Source organism: Sus scrofa, chromosome 10 (assembly GCF_054392235.1).
Source record: "Sus scrofa isolate SSC_HxYL_T2T_F1_AM1 chromosome 10, Sscrofa_HxYL_maternal_Yorkshire_Landrace_v2.0, whole genome shotgun sequence".
NCBI lineage: Eukaryota > Metazoa > Chordata > Mammalia > Artiodactyla > Suidae > Sus > Sus scrofa.
Window position 1 is genome coordinate 20,420,731 of NC_139392.1, and position 22,565 is coordinate 20,443,295.

The following is a 22,565-nucleotide window of genomic DNA, read 5'->3' on the forward strand; positions in this document are numbered from 1 at the left end:
CCTGCCCCATGGCCGGGCTGGCAGAGTCCCAGGAACCCTCTGACTGCCGGCTGCCTCTGCTCCCTCTTGCTTTGCTCTTTAAAAAGTAAATATCTTGGGAGCTCCCTGGTGGCTTAGTGGGTGAGGGATCCAGCACTGTCACTGTGGTGGCGCAGGTTCCGTCTCTGGCCCAGGAACTTCTGCATGCCACAGGTGTGGCCAAAAATCGATGAATAAATGAAAATTAATTTATAAAAAATTATGTTTAAGTAGGAAATTAAAATTTCTCTGCTCATAAAAGTGATGTGTATCCAGTATAAAGAATGTGGAAAATATAGAAAGGAACCAAGCATATAAAATCATCTATAATAACACCAGGCAGGCTACAGAATTAAGAGCCCAAGGGACTTTTTTTTTTTTGCCACATCTGCAGCATTCAGAAGTTCCCAGGCCAGGGATTAAACCCATGCCACAGGAGTGACCCGAGACACTGCGGTGACAACCTAGGATCCTTAACCCACTGTGCCAGAAGAGAACTCCCATTTGTGTCATATTTTAGAGTCCACATATAAGTGATATCATGTGGTATATGTCTTTCTCTTTCTGATTTACTTTGCTTCGTATGATCATTTCTAGGACCATTGATGTCACTGCAGGTGGCATTATTTCAGTCTTTTTTATGGCTGAGTAGTATTCCATTGTGTATATGTACCACGTCTTCTTAAACCAATCTTCTGCTGATGGGCACTTGGGTTGTTTCCATGTCTTGGCTGTTGTGACTAGTGCTGCATTGAACATAGGGATGCATGTATCTTTTTGAATTATGGTTTTGTCTGGTTATAGCCTTTTGACACTTAAATGGGGTCTCAGCCCAGCCCCTCAGAGGGAGGAGCCCATGGCCCTGAAGGCTAGAATGGTGCTGGCACACAGAAGGGGAGAGTAGAGCAAATGATGCCCACCTCCACACAGTTCCTCTGTCTCTCACACACACACACTTTTCACACATCATTTTTTTTTTTTTTGGTCTTTTTAGGGCCACACCTGTGGCACATGCAGGTTCCCAGGCTAGGGGTCCAGTTGGAGCTGCAGCTGCTGGCCTGTGCCACAGCAACACCAGATCCGAGCCGCATCTGTGACCGACACCGCAGCTCACGGCCATGCTGGACCCTCACCTACTGAGCGGGGTCAAGGATCAAACCTGAGTCCTCAAGGATAGTAGTTGTGCTCTTAACCCATGGAGCCACAACGGGAACTCCCTCACTCATCACATTTTGACCAGCCTTTATGGTAAGGAAAAGCATACCTTTCTGTCTTGCATTAGTCAGTTCCTTACCGGGTGCAGACGCTGTTGGGTCCGCTGGAAAGTGTAAAGCGCGGAGGAGCTGCTGCAGGAGGGAGCAGCAGAGGAGGCGCAGCCCTTCCGATGGCTTTCTGGCCACAGAACCGTCCGGGAGGCTGATGGAGGAGTCAGGGAGGCTGGGTTCTGCAGCTGGAGCCCTGCCTCGACGAGACCCTTTGCTGGTTTCCTTCTTCGGCTCTTTTCTCCACAGATAATTCTCTGTTCCCTAATCGCAGGGCTTCTCTCCCGCTCTCACCTCTGTGCCAGGGACATTTTCTTGGCCATGGCAACCAAAGCGAGAGATTGGCCGGGGGACTCTTCTTGGCTCGGAGTAAAATAACCGATGATTGCACGTAATTGCAGAAAACAATTCTGAATGTTATTAATGAGGTGCTCCAAACAACGTCTTTTAGCCCATTGTCCCACTTGACAGCCAGTTCACTGGAGTTCAGGGAGCTGTAATTTACATTTAGCTCCCCCCATCGATGGCACCGGGCCCTTGGGTTCTGTCGTTGACACACGTTGGTCATTTTCCGGGGTGGTTCTCTTTCTCTGGATGCAAGATAAACAGACTTGTTGGAGAGCTGCATTGAGTTCGCCTCCTCCAGCTGGCCGCTGGTGCATGTTTGCTTTTCTGGGGAGAAGGGACAGCTCAGAAGGTCCTTGTGGTCGCGTAATTGAGGAAGGGGCTGGGGAGGCAAAGGGAAGAACTCTTTACAAGAGGCTACTGCTTTCCTTCGCTTCCTCCCACCCAGGGTCCAGCATCTCCAAGCTGAGTCGATTTTTAGGGTACGTGGCAGGGTTTCTGGGCTAAGGGTGGAGGTAAGGCTGGAGAGGGGGGCTTGCTGGAGTGGCCACAGGCTACCGTTTCCCTCAGTGTCACATCAAAAAAGATGACAAGTGGAGTTCCTCTTGTGGTTAAGCAGGTTAAAAATCTGACTGGCATCTGGGAGGATGCAGGTTTGACTCCTGGCCTCGCTCAGTGGGCTAAGGATGTGGTGTTGCTATGGCTGTGGTGTAGGCTGGCAGCTGCAACTCTGATTTGACCTCTAGCCTGGGAACGTCCATGTGCTATGGATGTGGCCCTAAAAAAAAAAATGTATTATGAATGCCATGTATGGGTGACCAAGAACTTGGCTAGCCCAGCTCCTTCCTTTCAGCATGCTTATCACCAAAACCTGTGGCTGCCTTGGTGTGTTTCGTTGCGGCCATCTGCTCCGTGAGGGGCGCTCGGGGAATAGGAAGATGAAACCCACTGCTCCCCTCCAGGGCTGTGCTGAATGCCATTGTCACTGTTTATTTCCCAACCAGATTGTAAGCTTCTTGAGGTCAAGGACTTTGTCTTCCCTGTCCTGTCTTTGGATCTTCTGCAGAGCCTAGAACACAGTAGGCATTTAGAGGATATTGGCAAAGGGATTAATCTCATGGAGGAGAGAGGACGCGTGCAGATACAGATATGGGCCGGAAAAGGAAAGAGCACGCAATGAGACCTCCCAGGAGGGGACAGAAGGGGAGGTGGGACTTAGACAATAAAAGTGCCTCGTGAGCTGGGAAGGCTTCCTGGAGAGGCTGCCTGGAGGGTGGAGGAGGTGTTGACAGCAAGAGTGTAGATTCAGGCAACGAGCATGCATCCGTGTAAGAAACAATGCAGGGTGCCCTTGGCTTTGACTGAGAATTGGTTATGTGCAGGGAAATAGTTGGAGGTCACAGGCGACGTGAAGGTTAGAGGCAGGTCATGGGGTTCTTGAATGCCAGGCTGAAGATGGGACTTGACTGACTGGCCATGAGGCTTTTAAAAGGGTTTTGAGGAGTCCCCGTGTGGCTCAGCAGGTTAAGTGTCCAGTATTGACACTGTAGTGGCAAAGGTTTGGTCTCTGGCCCAGGAACTTCTGCAGGTGTAGCAGAAAAAAAAAAAAAGGTTTTTTTTTTGTCTTATCTTGAGCCGCTCCTGCGGCATATGGAGGTTCCCAGGCTAGGGGTCTAATCAGAGCTGTAGCCGCCAGCCTACACCACAGTCACAGCCACACGGGATCCCAGCCTTGTCTGAGACCCACACCACAGCTCACAGTAACGCTGGATCCTTAACCCACTGAGCAAGGCCAGGGATCGAACTCGCAACCTCATGGTTCCTAGTTGGATTTGTTAACCACTGTGCCACGATGGGAACTCCCCAAAAGGGGTTTTGAATGGCAGGTCATTGCTAGAGCGTGGTAGAGCCCAGGGCTTTTTTGGAAGATGGGAGGAAGGGCGGGGTCTGGTTTTTGGATTGCTTTCAGGGTGTGCCAGAGCCACAGCCACGCAGGAAGGAGGATCATCAGAGGAAAGGGACTCTTAGAGAACTACCTTGAATAAAGAACCAGTATTTTCTTGTTGGGGACATTTTATTTTCTTCCTCAGCAGAGTTCAACATGGTTTCATCTCTGTTCTGAGGACCTAGGGTCAGGGTGGCATCCAAGCTGGAGAACGAAAGCGTTTCCAGGGGACGTGATCACGAGGGCGGGCGAGGCTGGACCCACGGTGCCAGGGCGCCTCGCGGTGGTGCACGTGGGATCTTTCTGTCTCCGTCCTGCACGGGGAACCTGGTGGGTTGCAGCGCGGGCCCCCCGGGCACTTCCCCGCTCGGCTCGCAGACACTTCTGTGCACAGGGCAGGAGCTAGGCTGTTCCTGGTTTGGAGCCCCGGGTTCTCCCTCCTTCCCCAGAAAAACCTTCAGAACTAGGAGATGCTTTGCTAAGACACATCGGCCTCCCCAGCCCACCCTCTGCGCTTCTCCACTTGCTGACGTTCCCTTCTCCTCCGCAGACCACAGCTTGCTTTGTTTTCCGAGACCAAAACTATATCCCAAGGACGAATGCCGTTTTAAAGCTGACACCAAGGGAGTGTTGGTACGGGCTGTGTGTTTTCTGGTGGTGATGTTTCCCGGCTGTGGGGCCCCAAAGGGAAAGACTGTTGCCAAATGCAGTATTCCCTTGTGAGTGAAAAGACCCAGCTTCCAGCCAAGCCGGGGGGCTGCTTGGCTGGGTATGGGATGGGAGCCCACCCTGCAGGGTCCCCAGATAGCTGTCTGAGGCCCTGTGTGGCCTGAGGCTGTCCCAGTTAGGAATGCAGTGGAAAGTCTCTCCCTGCCCGAGAGCCACGCTCCGCAGGGTGGGGCCAGCTCCCTCCTCACCACAGCTGTCTGGCTCTCCACCTCTTGATAGACCTGACTTCGAGCAGGAGTTCCCCCTGTGGCACAGTGGGATAGGCGGCCGCATCTTGGGAGTGCTGGGACACAGGTTCAATCCCTGGCCCCGGCGCAGTGGGTTAAGGATCTGGTGTTGCCACAGCTGCAGCTCAGGGCATGACTGTGGCTCAGCTCTGATCCCTGGCCCGGGAGCTCCAAATGCTTCAGAGGCGGCCCAAAAGACACCCCCCACCCAAAAAAAGTGATCTGGCTCTGGAAGCCAGCTTTGAAACCCAGGGCAGTGGAAAGGCGTGGGAACCGAGGAACGGGATGGTAGACCCCTGTTTCCGTCTGAGTTGGGGCCTTTCCCCATGCACCTGCACTGCGTGGGGCCTGCTCAGGGACACACCTCTGGAGAGAGCCTTGGTCACCTTTTAGCCCTTTGGCCAGATGGTGGACGCACATTCATTTTATGCTACTTTCTGCCCCTCTGTATTTCTGTCAAAGTTCATGGTAACTTTTCATCAAGGAAAAAGAGCTCTCTTTCCCTTTCTCTTCCCTCCCCTTCCCTTACTGGACCTACAGACTAAGCAGGAACTCCCCATGGGGAAGCCTACAGTCCTCTCTGGGGAGCGGGTCTTGTCTTCTCCGTTTCTTAGAAAACGCAGTCTGGCTTGTGGCTGGCACCCACAACCACGTCAAACACGTGTACCTGCCATTCAGCAGGCACCCCGGGGGGAAGGGGTACTCAGCAGGGGGCACGAGGCCTGGGGACCAGTGGGAGGCCAGGGGCAGACGCCTCAGCTCCGCCCCAAGGACACTTCCCCACCCCTGCCGGACAAGGGAGTCTGCTTGGGAGCTTCCCGTGGAAGTGGGCAATGGTGCGACCTCTGGGCCGGGGCCTGGAAATAGCGCATTTGGAGCTTTGCATCTCGGAAGCACCTTCCCAACACCCCGTTTGGGAGAGGAGTGTACTGCTTGTCTCCATTGTAAAGGCTGGGAGTCAGGGCCTAGAGACGAAGTGACTGGCCCGTGATGGCGTAGGAAGTGGTGGGGCTGAGACTTGAAATGCTGGGTCCCCGAGGGACCCCCGCTACCTCTCCAGTGCTGCTTCCTCTCCTCCTGGGATGGATAGAAACCCTTTAGGTTCCTTTCTCTGGTCTGCTCCCCCCCCGCCCCCCTTCTAGAGCCCTCTCCCATGCTTCTCCCCCGTTGACTGATAGGTCATGATTCTGGAGTGAGTTCAGAGGGAACTCACTCCTCCTGGGACGCAGCCTTGCCCCTGTGAGCATCCCACTGGATGGACCGACTTGGCCTCCCTCCTTGGATGCCTGGAAGGGCAGCGGCCTGGTTGGCTGTGTTCTGCTGTCCTGCTGGCGGGAATTCAGAGTTTGCCCTGGTTTGGGAGCGCAAAGCCTGCACACTTGGTGTAACTTTGTGTGAAGTCACCGGAGAGGTGTCACGGTGGCAGGAGGGAGCTGCCGGCTCACCTCGTTTCCCCCTCGCCCCGTGGCTACTCATCATGGGGTCACCCTTTAGAGGCGTCCCAGCCACTTCATGGGCACTTAAGACCCACGCATGGAATACGATTATTCTCCAGTTGGCATTTTCCAGGGCTATGATCACAGGAGGATTCCAGCCGTCATTTATGGGTGTTCTCCCTGGAGCGAACCCTGAGTGGGAAGGTGACCCAGTTAGTTTAAAGCTCAAGTTAATAAACAACATCCACGCATTTTTAGGTCTGTCGGCCAATAGCCTTTAGATCGGTGAGGTTTTTCTAAGGCGAGGAGAACCTCTCCCCTCACGTAGCCAGGCAGTATTTTTTATTTACTTAATTAATTTTGTCAATTAACCTACATCAATTTGGATTTATTTTTGGTTCAGAACAATTTAGGTCAATCTCAGGTTTTTCAGAGCGAACCTCTGCAGGGGAGGAAAATGAAGTGGGTCCTAAAGGGGCTCAGTTACTGCAATTAACCCCCAAAGGCGGGGCGATGGGGGCGATCGGAGGGGGACCCTGCGATCACTTTGGGTGGCTCCTCCGTGGAGAGCCTGGTGGGGTGGGCGTCCTCTTTTCTCATCAGCCGCTGGGTTAAGTAAACAGCATGTGTTATAATGCCTCCGAGGGGCTCACGTTTCTTCTGCTCATTCTGCTTTTATTCTATTTTATTTGCCTTTGAGGGCCACACCCATGGCCTCTGGAAGTTCTCAGACTAAGGGCTGACTTGGAACTGCAGCTGCTGGCCTGCACCACAGCCACAGCAATGCAGGATCCGAGCCACATCTGCGACCTACACCACAGCTCATGGCAATGCCAGATCCTTAACCCACTGAGCGAGGCCAGGGGTCAAACCTGCATCCTCATGGATACTCATCGAGATCGTTACCGCTGAGCCACAGTGGAAACTCCTCATTCTGCCTTAGACTGTGTTTTCTCTTTTCCTGGAAGAGCCCTTGGCAAACGCTTTGCTGCCAGGGACCCCTGGCGGGGATCAGGGATGGAAGAGACCACCCCAGGCGGACCTCATGCAGTGCCGAGGAGAAGGAATGGATGGATAACCGGGGTGGGGGGGGGGGAAAGAAGGCATCCAGGCTGGATAACAGAGCCTGGCCGCCTTCCATGTGCGGAGCAGGCTGTCCTGCGCTGGACCCTGGGCTGTCAATCATCTGCAAAGTCATAGCCTTTCTTCGTCACCAGGAAGCATCGGCACAGCGTGGTTGCACGTGTGGCCCCGCAGGGCACCCCTGACCCACCCATCCTGCCCTCCTCATTTAGATAATGACTGTTGCGGTGCCTCAACTTGACCGCAGGATTTCCTGATTGGGGACAGAGCCCGGGGCCACCTTGAGGTCATGGTCATTATCCCGGAATGCAAGTTTTTCTCGAATTTGCCATCTAAAGTGCCGTTTACTCCTGTCCACTCAGTCCTAGGACTCCCGCTGTATTTCCGTACCCTTCCCACGACATCATAGATGCATTCAAGGGACCAGAGGCGGGAATGCTGTGAGCGGGGACATCTGTTTCCAAGGCACGCAGGACCTGTAGATGGTACGAGCACCTCTGGGTTTATAATGTGGTGGAAACTGACAGCTGGGGGGCCCCTTTGAGCCCCTTAACTCAGGGCCCAAGGGTCCCAGGTCCACCTGGGTTCACAGTGGCCGCCGTGCAGCCGTCTCCCACCACCATAATCCCGGTGTTCTCGGGGAGCAGGATCCGGACCACAGATGTCACAGGAATGCCCCACCCAGGAAGCTGTTCTCTCTGTCACTGATTTGTAGTCTCTGGGCATGTTCCTTCCCGAGATGGTACCCCCTCTGCCTACATGCCTGACAGGTTTGCGCAGCTTGGGTCTAAGTTAGAAGCCAGACTCTGTTTTAGGAGCGCAGTTTCTGTTTCCTAGTCCCTGTCCCCAGGGCATTGGCCTGGCACTGTCCCTGCTTCATGAGGCAGCTCATGTCCTGCACGAAGGGAGCAGAACAGCAGAGGCGGCTCGTTAACCTTCTCTGTAAAGTGAAGCATCTGGACGAATATGCAGCTCACGTGGTCACAAAACCTTTTTGCCTTCCCCCCAGCACACACCTATCATTTCATTCTAGGCCAAGTATAATATGTTTATTTTTAATTTTTTGGCTGTCCCGTGGCATATGGAGTTCCTGGACCAGGGATCAGATCCGAGCCGCAGCTGTGACCCAAACCGGAGCTCAAACCACAGCCGCAGCACCGCCAGATCCTTAGCCCACTGTGCCGGGCCAGGGCTGGAACCTGCGGCCCAGCGCTCCCAACAGGCTGCAGATCCTCTTGTGCCACGGCAGGAACTCCTCGTATGTTTTTTTTCCTGCCTGATAGAACCCCAACAACAAGTGATAGTTGAACAGAATTGACTAGCAACCGAAAAGAAATTTGAAAAGTCTTTTCCCACCACGAGTATTTGTTGTTCTTATGGGACCAGAATGAACTGGCGCATGCTGCTCTGCCTCTTAAAACCTCTCTACTCTGACTTCTTTGAGAAGAACGGTTTTTAATTCTTAGAGGTTTCTTACCATCTGTTTGGTTGTAATCTTTCCTTTTTAACGTTGTAACATAGATATTTAACATTGCAGCGCATGCATTACTTCTCATGACACCCCCTGGCCCCCCAAGAATCCCCAGTGGTTGCCTGGTAAAGATTTTTACCTCCATTTTCAGATGTGGCTACTGACGCTCCGAGCAGCTTCATGGCTTGGCTCAAGGCACGTGCTCGATGGTAATGATGGCAATAGCTGCCCGCCACCGCACACCTGCACACACACTTGTCACACCTGATTGTGAACAGTAATGGCTGCCCGCCATCGCACACCTGTGCGTATACTACTCCCATCTCATTCTGCTTCAGATGTTATTTTAAATCTCTCTTCTCTAGCCTCTGAGGTCATGTGGACTAGAAATCTTCGATATCAGTATATATGGGTTTGCTGTGGTATTCTGACATGAAAATAGGAAACAGCATTTTTATTTCCTCCACTTTCTGGTTTGCTCATGTTTTACTGTTCTCATCTTTTTTTGGTGTATCTTAATGGATTTTTTAAAAAATAAATTTTATTGGTGTATAGGAGACTTAGGATGTTGGGTCAATTTCAGGTGTATGGCAAAGTGAATCAACCATACATATACATCTGATGTGTACACATCCATTCCTTTTCATACATACATACATGATTTTCATACGTCCATGTACATATACAGCCATTGCTTTTCAGATTCTTTCCCCATATAGGCCATCACAGAGTATTGAATAGATTTTCCCACGCTAGGTAATAGGTCCTTGTCACTGATGGGTTTTGTACATAGTCGTGTGTCTTTGCCACCCCCCACCCCCCGAGCCATCCCTCCCCCAGTGTCTCCTCTTTGGTGACCATACGTGATGTTTTGTTTTTATTCTTCCTTTTATTCTTTTCTTAAATGACGGACACATAGCTTTAGTCGTATTTTCCAAGAATTTTCCAGACCCTCTCATCATTTCGGATTTGCTTCTGTCCTCCTTTCATTCTCAATTTCAGCTTAATTTACATCAATCCATATTTTCTAGGAGCCAGTCATGTTCCCGCATGACCTAAAAAAAATAGGACGATGAGTAAGATGCAGTCCCGACCCTCCGAAGCTTAGGGTTTACAGAGAGTTTGGGAAGAGAGAGCAAATACATTGATAACGGTAAGACAGACTGTGGTAGGCGCTGAAAGAGAGATGCTGAACAACAAAATTCAGTTCTGAAGAGGGAGGGATCCCGTGCCGGGGGCTGCGTATGGAAAGTCTTTGTGGGGAGGGTGGCTCTAACCCCGTCCCTCTGCGGCTGCCGGCCTTGTCTCTTGTCTTTTTCTTTCTTCCTTCCCTTTCATGGCTCCTCCTTTTCCCAGGAAAACTCTTCACCTGCTGTGTCTGCGCTGCTTGTCTCAGGTTGTGGGGAAAGGTGTCCTCTGTGTGGTGTACTGGGGGTGCTGGGGGGGCCGCACCGGCAGAAGGCTCCCAGTGACCCGCCAGGAGCCACCGAGACAGGGTTCGAGGACCCTCAGGTCCCTGGCACGTTGTGCCGCTGTTGGGAAGGATTCCTGCGAAGGGGGTTTGGTTCCTCTGAGCAACGGAGCTCCCTGTGTACGGAACAGCCTCTGTCTTTGCGACTAGAGAGGTGACCGTGCTAGTCACAGAGGGGGTACTGTCCCTTGAGCAGGGAGAACGCCTCTTTATTCTTTTCTGTTTCCAAAAGCCAGGGGAGGCGTTGCCTTCTCTGCAGATTCATTTCATTGGTTCGTTCACTCCCGCACGCACGCACCTGCTCATGCCATCTACACGGTATCTGCCCTGTCCTGGGCGTTGAGCTAACGGAGCTCCAGGATAGAGAATTGGGCCTGGTTTCTACTCCGGAAAGTCCTAGGGTCCTTTGAGGGTGTGTTTTGGGCCTAAGAAGCCTGGAGAGGAGTTCCCGTCGTGGCGCAGTGGTTAACGAATCTGACTAGGAACAATGAGGTTGCGAGTTCGGTCCCTGCCCTTGCTCAGTGGGTTAACGATCCGGCGTTGCCGTGAGCTGTGGTGTAGGTCGCAGACGCGGGTCGGATCCCGCGTTGCTGTGGCTCTGGCGTAGGCTGGAGACTATAGCTCCGATTGGACCCCTAGCCTGGGAACCTCCATATGCCGAGGGAGCGGCCCAAGAAATAGCAAAAAAAAAAAAAAAAAAAAAAAAAAAAAGAGAAGCCTGGAGAGTAGAAACTGGTCCTTAGTGCATCATTTCGTATTTTTTTTTTCCTTTTCTTTTTACTGCTGCACCTGCAGCATATGGAAGGGCCCAGGCTTGGGGTCAACCAGGGGTCAAATCAGAACTGCAGCTGCCGGCTTCTGCCACAGCCACAGCGACCAGATCTGAGCTGCATCTGCCACCTACGCCACAGCCTGTGGCAAGATGGGATCCCACTGAGCGAGGCCAGGGATTGAACCCCCATCCTCATGGAGACAGACTATGCCAGGTTCTTAACGCACTGAGCCACAGCGGAACTCCTCGTTTCTGTCTTTTTGTGTTTCTTTAGAGACATCATTGGTGTCTTTCTGGACTTGGAGAATTTGAATTTGTGCCTTCTGCCTTCATCATTTAGATCAGCACGCTTTCGACACAGCCTCATCCTCCTTTCAAGAGAGCATAATAAAAGGAGTGAGACTGCAGCATCAGTTATATTACGCGTTATTATTTTTTTCAAAGGAATCCCTTTTCCTTGAGTCTCATTTTTATCGGCATTACTTACTTAAAAAAAATAATAACACGTCACCTAACCTTGCATGGGCATCTTAGGAAGAGAAGCCACCATTTCTGTTCACGAAGCTCCTTGCAAGAGCGGATGTATCTGTGACAAGGAGGAGGAGCCAGAGAAAGATCTCGCACTTAGGCTCACCAGCAGGGTAAACTCAGAGAGCTACGGATAACACTTTACCCCACCCTGCCCCTGCTGGGTCCTGGTCCTGGGGAGCTCCTGAGAAAGAACAAAAGGCAATTCACACCCTGGCAGAATATTGCCTCTGTCACCATAGCACCCAACTCTTAAAAATAAAACTGTCCCTCAAGGCAAAACATTTCATTTATTTTCCTTTGAATGAGTAACTTGTTTATGAAGATGCTCTAAGTGGCTGAATCTAGATTGTATGCAGGCAAGAAAAATGGATTTATTGTAGCCTTTCGCAGAGGGTGCTTTAGAGTCTCAGGATTTATCTCTGGATTGTAAATGAAGAAGACCCTGTCTTGTCAGAGGGAGCGTTGGTCCCTTGGAGATCCGCCTGAGCCAGCCCTGCAGGGGTGACGCAGAGGCTGAGCCTGGTTCTTTGGCAGCTGGGTTCTTTTGCACCAAGTCAGGGTGTCGAAGGGCTTGGTGATCTTCAGAGGAGACTATACTCCTGCCTCTACCGGAACTGCAGGGGTGTTTTTTTTTTTTTTTTTTTTTAACTATGTAGCATGCAAATGATTCCCTCTTGCCTTTTTTTTCAGATCTGAGCCCACGATATCACTATATTCCTGGTGGTTCTGAAAGGGCAGGGGGGCTTTGTCGTTCCTGACCCAGCTCAGAGGCGCCCCTGCCATGGGAAGCACATTTGTCTGGGCAGGGGACCCCCGCCCCCTCCGCTGCTGTCTGTTCCTCTGATGGCCAGTCTCCCCCCCAACCCCCCGCCCCCGACAGAGGCCCCATTTGCTCTAAATCGATGGAACTCCAAAGGGGCCAAAGGTGTACATGGTTTCAAAGAAGAAAAAGCCACATCCAATTTAGCCGTGAAACCAATGAAATTCTGTGTTGCGTAGAGAGATCGTTAATTCCGAGACGTTTCTTACCTTCTGTTCCGTGGCCATCTTTCCTTTGAACGTGACCGCCCATGCAGTTAACACTGTAGCGCATGGACACCCCAGGACACCCCAGCCCCCCAAGAAGCCCGCGTGGAGATGCTCACCTCCATGTGCAGATGAGGAGACTGAAGCTCTGAGCGGCTTCGTGACTTGCTCACACTTCATGGTGATGACGTACTGGCTGCCCGGCATCGCGCACCTGCCCACACATGCGTCCCATGTCTCATTGTGATGGTAGCGGCTGTCCTCACTGCCTTTCTTCCCATCGCATTGGTTATCACCACCTTGCCAGTTAGGTTTGTTTTTTGGTTTTTTTGTTTTGTTTTTTTTTTTTTTTTGCTTTTTAGGGCTGCACCCGGGGCATATGGAAGTTCCCATGCTAGGGGTTGAATTGGAGCTACAGCTGCCAGCCTACAGCACAGCCACAGCCACAGCCACAGCCACAGCAACACTGGATCTGAGCCACGTCTTTGGCCTACACCACAGCTCACGGCAATGCCGGATCCTTAACCCACTGAGCGAGGCCAGGGATCGAACCCGCAACCTCATGGTTCCTAGTCAGATTCGTTTCCGCTGCGCCACAATGGGAACTCCCAGTTGGGTTTTAATATTGGCCCAGTTTTACAAACAAGGACCAGAGGCACCCGGAGAATAAGTGAGCTGCTCGAGATTAACCAGCTGGTGGCAGAACTTGGACTTCGTCCAGCAACAAATCCCAATTTGGTGACACAATATTTGGCCATTTTGATTTGTGCCTTTTGCACGGTGCCTCCGAAGACAGCCCACTTGTAGGTCACACATGTGCCGTGCGGGGGACAGAGGGCTGAGGCCGTGGTGGGGACCCCCCAGGACTCCGAGGCTGTGAGGCTTGGGTAGTCCAGCTTTCTGTCTGCGTGTTCATGTCACCTGAGCCGTGAAGTCAGGCCCTGGGGGCAGAGCGAGCTTGTGGCTTCTTGGTGGGGTGCCTGCGGCCACCACAGACCCCTTGGTCTGGTTTGTGTAAAGTGAGCAGACACAGGATCTGCAGCCACCCCCTCCCCAGGCCTGGGGGGAGCTCGAGTGAAAACAGAAGGAACCTCCAAGGCTCTTCTCCCTGCTTGCCTTTCTGCCCCTCGGGGAGATAGGAGCACAGAAGAGGGCCAGTGGGAAACAACAGGAGCGTGTTGGGTGTGGGCCCTACTGGTTTTCACGCCGCCAGCCAGAGATCAGAATACTGATTATCTATGGGAGAGCAAGACCAGCTTCCTCCCTCGACCCTGCTTGCAGCCCCGGAGAGCCCAGGGGGCTCTGCATCGCGCTGTGCCGGCCCTGCCGGTGGGGCTGCCTGGGGATGGACGGCGCACTTCACATGCAGGCTCTAGCTAAGAATTTAATAAGCGCACATGCATTGTACCTTGCCCTAGGGCTTTATATTTCCAAACTGATGAATTAATAAATAGGATGAGCCTGCCTTATTCTTTTTCTTTTTAGAGCTGCACCCGCGGCATATGGAAGTTCCCAGGCTGGTGGGTCGAATTGGAGCTGCAGCTGCCGGCCTACACCACATCCACAGCAATGCAGGATCCGAGCCGCTGTCTTCGATCTACACCACAGCTCATGGCAATGCCAGATCCCCAACCCATTGAGCGAGGCCAGGGATCGAACCTGTGTCCTCATGGATGCTAGTTGGGTTTGTTAACGCGGAGCCACGGTGGGAACTCTGCTGAGCCTTTCTTTAAAGAAAGCTTGGGGAAGAAAGAACCACTAAAAATTCTTGGCTCTTAACTCCTGCCCTTTGTAGGTCTGACAGGCTCCTCTTGGCCACACCTGAAACCCTTTTCCCAGCTCCCGCTGCTCTTCTGCCTTTGCCATCACAGTTCAGAGGGATCCTCCCGAGACTGCGTGTGCCAGGAGGGAGCGTCCTGCATCCGCACTGTTTTCTCGGAAGGCTCCCTTTCCTGACGATGGCAAGCGTCCGACCCTGGATTTCTTTATGTCTGTCTGGCGGGGGGGGGGGGGGGGGTTGAAAGCAGTCACGGCGGGAATGGCAGACACCTACTTGCATGAGCAACCAGTGCACCATTTGCGTCGTCTCAGTTTTCACCCCATCATTGCTTTTCCTGACAGGTGCCCCCCTTCCCAATCAGAGCTGGTTGTCTGGTTGTAGTGGCTCCTCATCCAGGCCCCGGGGGCGGCCCGTGTGGGTCTCAGAAGGTTTTGGGGTTCATGCACTTTCCGTCCTTTCTCCTCTGAGCAGCTCTGATCAGCCCAGACTCTGGCTGCCCCTTCCTCTGCCTTCGCAGGAGGCTTGCCGGGGTGGCCTTGCCGAGTCCCCTTGCCAGGTTCTTCCCCTGGAGCTTCTGGCGTCTCTCTCAGCAGCATGTTGTCCAATTTGCACGGAAGGCCAGTGAACAATTGGGGGGTGGGGGTGGGAGCAGAGAATAAGAAGAATAGGGTGGCGTTCTCCTCCTTAAGAATTCTTCGGAGCAGTTCCCATCATGGCTCTGTGGTTAACGAATCCAACTAGGAACCATGAAGTTGGGGTTCAGTCCCTGGCCTTGCTCAGTGCGTTAAGGATCTGGTGTTGCCGTGAGCTGTGGTGTAGGGCACAGACGCGGCTCGGATCCCGCGTTGCTGTGGCTCTGGGGTAGGCCGGTGGCTACAGCTCTGATTCGACCCCTAGCCTGGGAACCTCCATATGCCGCAGGAGTGGCCCAAGAAATGGCAAAAAGACAAAAAAAAAAATTCTTTGGAGTTCCATGAAGATGTGGGTTCGATCCCTGGCCTCGCTCAGTGGGTTAAGGATCCAGCGTTGCCATGAGCCATGTCATAGTTTGCAGATGTGGCTGGGATCCTGCATGACTGTGGCTGTGATTTGACCCCTAGTCTGGGAACTTCCACATGCTGCAGCTGTGGCCCTAAAAAGCAATTAAATCAATCAATCAATCAAATTCTTTGTCTTCCCCTTGACAATTTAGATGAACAGTAATATGAAGGCATAAACCTTCAGTGTAGGAGTTCCCGTCATGGTTCAGCAGAAACAAACCTGACTAGCATCTATGAGGATGCAGGTTCAATCCTTGGCCTCGCTCAGTGGGTTAAGGATCCTGCGTGGCTGTGGCTGTGGTGTAGGCCCACAGCTACAGCTCCGACTCGACCCCTAGCCTGGGAACCTCCATATGCAGCAGGTGCGGCCCTAAAAAGACAAAAAAACAAACAAAAACCCTTCAGTTTAAATCTTTCATATGTGTTCACCTTTCTCACAGGAACCCTGTGGGGTTTTAAGGTCAGAAAGATTATTTCTGGCTCCATTTTTCACAAACGCAGGGACAGAGGCTCAGAGAGGTCAAGGGACCAAAGCGATGGAACACTCCAGGGGCTACTGTGTCCATATCCTCTGCTCTTTCCAGTGCTCCTCTCACCTTGGGTTTGGGAAGCCTGGGCTCCCAGCTTGGTAGGTGGGCTCCCAACTTGGTAGGTGGGCTCCCAGTTCTGGATCGGCCCGTGGTAAGGAAGTGGGTGTAAAATTTTAGCACAATTGTTCATCCTATGGCAGTGGCAGCCGCGGTGGTGGCGGGAGGACAAGGATTCCCCACGGAGCTGCAGCTCTTGATGGAGCGCATCCCTCTCTGGGGAGGGGTCCCAAAGGATAAGACGTGTGGCTGCGTGCTGTCCAGTAAAGTGTGTGTGTGTGTTTGTGTGTGTCTGTCTGTGCACCGCGGTGGGGGCTCCGGGCGATCCGTTCCTTGGGGCATGATAACTGTTCTTGGGAAAATAAAAGGTTGAGATTTTGCAGCTGGTTTTCTTTAAGGACCAGCAACACCAGCATTGTTCCAGAGAGCCACAGAAATTCCAAACACAATGGAAATTGCAGGCGTGTAGGGTGTGGGTTTGGGGACCGGGGTGGGTGTGACCTGGCGGTGAGGGGGTCGGGGAACCACAGCCTGAGCTTCCTCGGTAATGAGTTTCACACGGGCTCCACTGTCCTCAATTTTTGTCTGCGAGATGTTCAAATTGAAGCCTGGAAAAGAAGGGGATTGGGAAGGAACCAGCCCCAGGGATTAGTGGAACCTGTAAAAGCCAGACACCAGCCAGGACGGCCCCATTTGGCGCCACCTCTAGTGAGTGCCTGCCCATGTACCGGTGTCCGAGGAGGCACATGCTGCCAGCTAAGCTCCAGAGTCACGTGTGTCTATGAAAATTGGTTACTGGGAGATTAAGTTTTTCCTCTCCAATTAAAAAAAATGTGCAGTCTTGGAGTTCCTGTTGTGGCTCAGTGGTTAACGAATCTGACTAGGGACCATGAGGTTGCGGGTTCGATCCCTGGCCTCACTCAGTGGGTTAAGGATCCGGTGTTGCTGTGAGCTGTGGTGTAGGCCGAAGACTTGGCTTGGATCCCGCATTGCTGTGGCTCTGGCGTAGGCTGGCGGCTACAGCTCCAATTGGACCCTTAGCCTGGGAACCTCCATATGCCACGGGAGTGGCCCTAGAAATGGCAAAAAGACAAAAAAAAAAAATGTGCAGTCTCTATCCAAATATTTTCAGAATGGCAGCAACACTCATAGCAAACTCGGGAGCTAATGTCAGCAACAAGTCTTGTGGAGTCAGACCCAAGAAAGAAAAGGGACAGACGAACAGAACCAGCAGCAGCTTTTTTTTTTTTTTCTTTTCCTTTTCTTTTTAGGGCTGTGGCTGTGGCTGCGGCTGCGGCATGGAGGTTCCCAGGCTAGGGGTCAAATCAGAGCTACAGCTGCCAGCCTACACCACAGCCACAGCAACGCCAGATCTGAGCCATGTCTGCAACCTACACCACAGCTCACAGCAACAGTGGATCCTTAAACCACTGAGCAAGGCCAGGGATCCAACCTGCATCCTCATGGATACTAGTCAGGTTCGTTTCCACTGAGCCACGCTGGGAACTCCCAACAACAGCATCTTTGGAAACCATTTTCACATTCTTGAAAGCACTCAGCAGTATTTCTTTTTCTTTTTCTTTTTTGTCTTTTTTAGGGCCGCACCCACAGCATATGGAGGTTCTCAGGCTAGGACTTGAATTGGAGCTACAGCTGCCAGCTTATGCCAAAGCCACAGCAACGCCAGATCCTTAACCCACTGATCAAGGCCAGGGATTGAACCCACAACCTCATGGTTCCTAGTCGGATTTGTTTCTGCTGGGCTATGATGGGAACTCCATTCAGCAGTATTTCTAACAAGCCTGCTGGCCCTTGGGTCAGAGGTGGCTCGACTTTTTCTCAAGTTTGAAGGGAAGTGAAACAATTTTTTTGTTGATCTGCTTCTACTCTCACGACTCCCATTTTTCATGCTGCATTTCCGTTCAGTTTTTCACCTGATGGACTCAGGCAGCCTTATGAAACAGCTCAATCGTTGTAAGAGTCAGTGTTTGGTTTTCCAGCAAAATCTCAAAAATGCCTTTATTATTCTTTGAAGCACCGGGAAGTCGGGAGCTCTGGGTTCTAGGTCTGGCTGTTCTGTGCGTCAGTGAATCGACGGTCTGTCAGCGTTCAGACCAAGGGACACAAAGTGCACTTAGAAAGCTACGGGGACCCAGGGACATTGAACAGTAATTCTCCCAAGTTGTGAAGAGCCTAAATCTGGAGAATGTTCTCAGGTCTTTCATCTTTAGGAAGAGCTATGTTGTAGTGGTTTAGAACTATTAGATGCCAACTTAGGGGAGACAGAGTCTCGTAACAAATGGTTCTGGAATAAATAACACTGCATACCAGCACACACCAGAGGGCTGAAATGGTTGGTGGCAGAAAGTAAAACTCTGAAAGGACCGAGAGGAAATATAGGCGAATTTCTATCTGATCTCATCCCAGGCTAGGGGTTGAATTGGAGCTACAGCTGCCGGCTTAGGCCACAGCCACAGCCACCTGGGATCCGAGCTGCGTCTGTGACCTTGCACCACAGCTCATGGCAACACTGGGTCCTTAACCACTGAGCGAGGCCAGGGATCGAACCTGCGTCCTCATGGATACTAATTGGGTTCGTTTGTGAAGAGCCACAACGGGAACGCCCTATTATGTTGTTAGGCTTTCCTGAAGCACAGCTGTTTTGCAAAGTTGTGATTCTTTCTGCTGTACAACAGAGTGCTTCAGTTGCACATGTACACACATGCGTTCTCTTTTGGATTCTTTTCGCACATCGATTATCACGGAATACTGGGTAGAGTTCCCAGGGCTACACAGCAGCTCCCCGTTGGCCAGTCGTTCCATATACTTCAGTGGGCATTGGCCAGTCCCAAAGCCCCAGTGCATCCCCCCACCCCCAGCCCCTTCCTCTGGTAACTGTAAGGTTTTCAAAGTCTCTGAGTCCTTTCTGTGCTGCAAATAAGTTCCTTTGTATCTATTTTTAAATCGAGGTATAACTGACCTATAACGTTATTTTCGTTTCAGATCTACAACAGAATGATCGCATTTTTACCCCAGATTTTATTTATTTATTTGCTTTGTATTTTTAGGGGCCACACCCACGGCGTATGGGGGTTCCCAGGCTAGGGGTCAAATCAGAACTGTCATCACTGGCCTACACCACAGCCACAGCAACGCCAGATCCAAGACGTGTCTGCCCCTTATACCACAGCTCACGGCAACACCAGATCCTTGACCCACCGAGGGAGGCCAGGGATCGAACCTGTGTCCTCATGGATACCAGTCAGGTTCATTTCCGCTGAGCCATGATGGGACCTCCTCCCCCAGATTTTAATATGAAAAAATTTCAGCATTGACTTGAAGGATTTCACTCACGGTGAACCCTCGGGCCCTCAGCATCTGGTTTCTCCCATTAACATTTTACTGTATTTGCCTTATCACATGGCCATCCATCCTTCTCTTCCATTCAGGGGTTCTCAGTGGGGCTGATTTTGCCTTCGGGGACCCTTTGGCCACGTCTGGAGGAGGAGCAGCAGATAGAAGGCGGAGGCCGAATGCTGCTCACATCCCTACATCGCACAGGCCAGGTGCCAACCACAGGGAATGATCCAGCTCCAGATTTCATTAATCTCTCTTATTGGCTGCTGCATCTCGGAATGTCAGAGACACCCCCCCAGAAAGGGCCTCTCACGGCCCCTCCCCAGCCAGGCCCCTCCCACCACCCTGCCACGCCAGCCACTGCTCTGGTTGTTCCCACCCTAGGTTCCTTTTCCTTCTGCCCTAGAATTGCATGTTAATGGAATCATAAGATGTATACCTTTTGGTGTGAGTTTCCTTTCAAGTTCAGAGCATAGCGGTCCTTAACAATGGGTTCCGTGGATCTCAGGGAGTATCTCAAACCCTTTCAAGGGGTCTGGATGTCGCAATTCCTTCATAATAACACTGAGACTCTCTTTGCCCTTTATGCCATGGTTGACGTTATGTTGGGGATGCAAAGGCAGTGGGGGAAAGTTGCGTTCTTCACCTGCACCTATAGAAAAAGAAGCCAATATTATCTAAGCGTGCCCCTGCTGAAGCTGGAAAAATGATGAACTTTATGAGATGTTGGCTCCTGAGCATGTGTCCTCTTGGTATTCTGGGACAAAAGGGGTCCTACGGCAGCACCATGGGACCACAGTTGCCACCAGGAACACGTGTGCCATTTCTTTGAGTCGCCAGCTGAGCTAGTGCCTTTTTTTTTTTTTTTTTTTTGGCTTGTTTTTAAATGAGACATCATTTTCACCTGGAAGAGAAATGACAGATTTTGGTTTAGACTTGAGTTTGCAGCAGAGAGAGTGAACGTGGCCCTTGAAATAACCAAGAGTGGAGTTCCCCTTGTGGCTCTGTGGGTTGGGAAACTGACATAGCGTCGGTGAGGATGCAGGCTTGATCCCTGGCCTGCCTCAGTGGGCTAAGGATCCAGCGTTGCCGCAAGCCTCTGGCTAAGACACAGTTATGACTTGGATCTGGTGTGGCTGTGGCTGTGGTGTAGGCCTGTAACTGCAGCTCCGATTTGACCCGTAGCCTGGGAACTTCCACATACTGCAGGTGCAGCCCCCAAAAGAAAAATAAACTAAAAAGAGAAATTACTCATAGGCTTTGTCACCATTGATAAAATGTGAACTCTCAGATGAACCTTAGAATTTTGGAAACGTGTGTCACCATGAGTTTGGTGGCTTCCCAACACCTAAAGGCATTGCTGATGAGAACAGTACTGATTTTAATACATGTGGCTTTTGAAATATTGTGCCATGACATGCACCAACATTTGGAAATGCTGCATAACTCAGTGAATCCTGGAATCCTATTTTCCAAATAGCCTGTGTATGATGTTACATCAGACATGGATAAAAGTTGCATTCCAAGTGTAAATGGACTATAGCATTTCCATATAGCAGGAAAAAAATGATGTCTTTCTAGATGACAACTAACCTTTAAAAAACTATGACCTTTAAGAAACTACACTTGCGAAGTTAAACAGCGACAAATACCATATGATTTTACTTACTTGTAGAATCTGAAATGCTGCAAACGAACTTATTTACCAAACAGAAATAGACCCATAGAAAACAAATTTATGGCTACCAAAAGTGTATATTGAGAGGAGGAGATAAATTAGGTGTTTGGGATAAACAGACACACACTACTGTGTATCAAATAGGTAAACAACAAGGACCTACTGTGCAGAACAGGGAACTACCCTTATTGCCTATGATGGAAAAGCTGCTGAAAAAGGATACATACCGTCTGAGGGAATCACTTTCCTACAGACTTGAAACTAACCCAACCTTGGAAATTAACTACACCTCAAAAACTAAGTCTCGAAGAATAAATTAAAAAAAAAAACCCCATTACTCGTGAGTTTCTGGTTTGTCTCCAAGTCGAATAGCCTTAATTACCTGAGAAGACCATTAAAATACTCTTCCATTTTCCACCCACTTCTCTGTGTGACGCTGACTTTTCTTTATATGTTTTATCCACAAAAACTTACATGACAGATGGAATACAAAAGCAGATATGAGATCTGACCTATAGTCAAACATTAGGGATTGTTAAAATGTTAAAAAGAGCTTTTTTTTTTTTGCTTGGGAATGTATAATTATTTTCCTAAAAATATATAGTTTATAATAGGCTTATTTAATTTAAATTAGTTTATATATATGTGAATACATATATATATACACACATATGAACATACACACATATATATGAATATATATATATACACATACATATATATGAATGTGTACACACGTACATATGAATTTACTCTTTTTTTGGCCACCCCACAGCATTTGGAGTTCCCAGGCCAGGGATCAGATCTGCACTACTGTTGGAACCTATGCCACTTCTGTGGCAATACAGGATCCTTTAACCTCCTGCACGGGGACACCGATGGAACCTGCATCTGGCATTGCAGAGGCAGTGCCAACCCCATTGCGCCACAGAGGGAACTCTTGGAATTTCCTCATTTCAATTTCCATTACAACTAAACACGACCCACACAGACAGAGGCGTTTGAATATCTGCAGTACTTTAGAGTGCTGAGTGATCCTGGGACCAAACGCTCTGAGTTGGGCTAACTCTGTACTTCAGATGTACTGTGTTGCTGTTTCGGGAGCGTCTTCCTTTTTATTGTGAGCTGCATTCCGTTGTGTGAATATACCCCAGGTTGCTTATTCTCCTGCTGATGGACAGCTGCTTTCTTTCTAGATTTTGACTCTTATGAATAAAGCTGTTGCGTACATTCTTGTACAGCTTGTAACCGAGCAGGTGGGCTTTGCTGCCTGCTGCTGCCCAAGGGAAAGACCAAATGCAGAGGCCACAGTCTTGCAGAAGGAAGAGGCTTTACTGCAGGGCCGCCAAGCCAGGAGACAGGAGGCAGAGCTCGGATGAGTCTCCCCCAGGCGGCTTGGCTTTCGAGGAGGGGATTATTGAGGAGGTAGGGAGTGAGAGGGGGAGGGGGCTCGGAAATGCTTGGTGGGAAGTAAGACGTTTTAAGTGTCCTCTGCACAGGAACAGCTCTCCTTCGTGCCTCTTCGTGGGTCACGTGTGCGATTTTGGAGGTGGGCCCGGGCTCTGTGTGTTGCCCCCTGGGAGTTTTGGCCTTGGACGTCCAAAGTGCCCCGTGCGTGATTCCAGTCCCTCGCTGCGCCTGTGTGATGCTCAGCAGTGAGCCAGTCGTCTCCGGATCTGCGGTTTCTCTGGTCCTCTGCCAAATAAGCCTGGGGCTCTCCGGCCATCATGTTGTTGCTACGTTATGGTCCTTGGGTGGGTACATTACAGGCTATGGTTTCCAAATCTCTCTGAGCACATTTTTATTT

General features: G+C 50.9%; 1 protein-coding gene and 2 long non-coding RNA genes across 4 annotated transcripts in view; all 3 read left to right on the forward strand.

Annotated features, from left to right (window-relative positions):
* KIF26B (kinesin family member 26B) overlaps positions 1-22,565 on the forward strand; it is a 510,304-nt gene that overhangs the window by 54,461 nt on the left and 433,278 nt on the right. The gene's annotated exons all lie outside the window — the stretch shown is intronic.
* LOC146398850 (uncharacterized) lies at positions 388-8,067 on the forward strand. Its single transcript, XR_014817529.1, has 2 exons — positions 388-1,163; positions 3,417-8,067. It is a non-coding gene; the product is annotated as an uncharacterized LOC146398850 (long non-coding RNA).
* Positions 14,317-21,055, forward strand: LOC146398851 (uncharacterized). Its single transcript, XR_014817533.1, has 2 exons — positions 14,317-14,875; positions 18,242-21,055. It is a non-coding gene; the product is annotated as an uncharacterized LOC146398851 (long non-coding RNA).